Genomic DNA, 3,248 nt, shown 5'->3' on the forward strand with positions numbered 1-3,248 from the left:
AACTTACAGAGATCTGCCTGCCTCTGCCTCCCAAGTGCTGGGATTACAATTGTACACCACTACTGCCCAGAAGAGTATTTTTAAATATTATGAGGGATCTGCCTTGTTATTAGACAGTCAGCACCCTCAGAGCCTCAATGGGACGAGTTCACGTATTCATGTTCACAGAGCATGGAGCGTCAGGGGTATTCTCTGGGTCTATCTCTTCTAGAACCTTCTTTAAAGACAGCCACACCTGCCTTGAAGCTTCTTGGGAACTATGAATGTCCACCAGACGACTGGTTCTGAAGCACACTGGGAATATGATGTGTTACGTTCCCAGGCTCTAACTCCAGAGAGTCTGGCCTAGCAGTTCTGAAGCCAAGTGAGTCTACACCCAGGATCCACATCCCAGAGGTAATGGTTTCCATGTTAGTCTATAGGGTATCACTGGGCCAGGTGTCCAGGGAAACTGAACTAGGAAAAAATAAACAAATAATCCCACTTAACTTACCTTCCAGGCCAGGAAACAAGGCATATCATTTTTCCTTGTTTATTTGTGTGCATGTGTATGCTTGTGCATATTTACCTGTGCACAGGTGTGTACACATTTATCTGTACTTGAATGTAAGAGACAGAAAATATTCTCGGGAGTGGATCATCCTCAGGAACACCATCTATCTCTTTTGAAACAGCATCCCCCATTACTCCAGAGCTTACCAGTTAGACCAGACTGACTGACTGACTGACTGACTGGTGAGCCTTGGAAGTCCTCAAGTCCTCTTGTCTCTACCTCCCCAGTGTTGGATCAAGGATGGACCACCATGCCTGGCAACTTTGTGTAGGCTCTGGGGACTGAACTCAGATCCTCAGACTTGTAAGACAAGTGCTTTACCAACTGAGCCATCTTCCTAGCTACTGCCTAGTTTTAATATCAGAGTTTAAGTACAGCGTGGCTCTCTGTCTTTTTAACTTGTACTTTAATGTTACTGGATAAGCTGGATGTATAAACTCTGGGAAGACATGTATTGACACAGTATTACCAATATCACCCAGTACAGATTATATTTGTCTTTCCAGGTCTGGGTTACCTCACTCAATATGGTTTTTCCTAGATCCATCCATTAGCATGCAAATTGCAAGATGTCATTATTTTTTACCGCTATGTAGTACTCCATTGTGTAAATATATCACGTTTTCTTTATCCATTTTTCGGTTGAGGGGCATCTAGATTGTTTCCAGGTTCTGGCTATGACAAACAATGCTGCTATGAACATACTTGAGGACATGTCCTTGTTGTACAATTGAGCATCCTTTGGGTATATACCCAACAGTGAAAATGCTGGGTCTTGAGGTAGATTGTTTCCTAATTTTCTGAGAAATCGCCATACTGATTTCCAAAGCAGCTGTACAAGTTTGCACTCCCAAGAGCAATGGAAGAGCATGATGAACATGGAAGATTGGTATTATCCACTTAAAAAAATATAAAATGATGGCACCAACATTCCCAAAACAAAATCATCCTCAGTAGATAGCATTTTATTAGATTACATCTAACAACTTCATATCGGATGACAATTCACCAGGTACGTAGGAATGCATTTTCTAAAAAGATTACATCAAAGTATTCACCAGTAGTTTAAATTGCTTAAATTTAAGCACTATAGAAATAATTTATTAACATTTTTTAATCCACACGGAATGTAAATGCTACCTGTTAAAATTTCCCTGGACAAAACCATCAGGGCCAGAGGCTCTCCACTCGACTGTGAGTAGCAAGATACCCATAATTGAATTCTGAAGAACATATTAGCTCATCCCACATCCCTGGGGAGTTGGAACGGACTTCTATAATTAAGACATATCTCTTGGTTAGATTCGTTAACTAGAGAAGAGCATCAACCCTCTCTCCCACTTAGCTGAGTGTCAGGGTGTATGGATCTACCCTAATTGGACAATGGAGAATTATTTGCACTCACAGTTTTGCCTAAGAATGTATTTTCTTAACTCTTGTGCTTCTAAATGGTTATCAAAGGTCAATTAGGGGAATCGATATTCATAAATAATTTCTTCAAAGACACTCTGTTCATTCTCCTAATGGTCCAAACTAAATTCTTAGCAAAACAGAAACTCACTTGCTGCCAACCTAGACAAATCCCAGCAGTGGTATTTTCAGGGTGTATAATGTTTATGCAGAGAGTACAATGTCCACTAACAATAACAGAGGGTGACTTTTATAAGAGATTTGTATTGGTGTGATCATATCTCGCTCTTACAATGACCTTTTAAGTAGATTAAATCATTTCTCCAGTTTGTATGTAAGTAAGAAAACTGAGTCATAGAGGTCACAAAATTGATAAGTTATAAAACCAAGACCTGGACCTAACCCTAGAACCTCTATATTTAGCCAGTCTACCATATACCTTCCCTAAAACAATGATTTAATGAACCCCTTCCCCAACCCTGAATAAGGAGGGCCTTATGAAATAACTTCAACATTCACCCAGTTCTGAAAGACCATGGTAAAGGGTACCTCAGGAGTCTGTTTCTTTAAGAAGCCAAACAGAATGAAACAAACGTATTCCATCATGGGCCTTAACTACAGAATCATGACTCTCAATGATATTTAGGGTTTTTTCCCCCAAACTGGAATTCTAAAAGTGTCAGACCCCATACCTGAACCCATGAATGACCAGCTATTTCCAAAGCAGGGCTGTGCCTCTCAGAGAGACTCATTACAGGAGATTTCAGCAGCAGAAGGCCGAGTGGTATGGATATGGTCCTGCAAGGCAGCAACATCAGCTTGAACTCAGGCTCTTGATTTCAGAGTGTTGGTAATGAAGTTAGTCATGAAACAGCCCCAATTCATTCAAACCATAGTGGCTTTATTAACTCGTGGGAAGTTCAGATACAGATTTTATTTCAGAAAAGAACTGACTCTGAGCACAGTGCAGACAGTGCTCCATCTTTCTGGGCTGCCAAAACAAGACCTTCATAATGGCAACACTAGTTTACATGCAACACAGATAGAAGAAATTTCACAAAGTCCCACCCCTGTATGAAAGCCACAGGAGACCAATGGCTGCTGAGAAAAGGAGAATCAGTTTTCTTCAGGGGTGTGCCGCCCGACCCATAGGTTATCCAGTCCCAGGTGGTCAACCCTCAACAAGATCCATGCAATGCTAAATGGATGATAGATGATAGATAGATAGATAGATAGATAGATAGATAGATAGATAGATAGATAGATAGATAGATAGAAAGATAAT

Source organism: Microtus ochrogaster, unplaced genomic scaffold (genome assembly GCF_000317375.1).
Source record: "Microtus ochrogaster isolate Prairie Vole_2 unplaced genomic scaffold, MicOch1.0 UNK35, whole genome shotgun sequence".
NCBI classification, from domain to species: Eukaryota; Metazoa; Chordata; class Mammalia; order Rodentia; family Cricetidae; genus Microtus; species Microtus ochrogaster.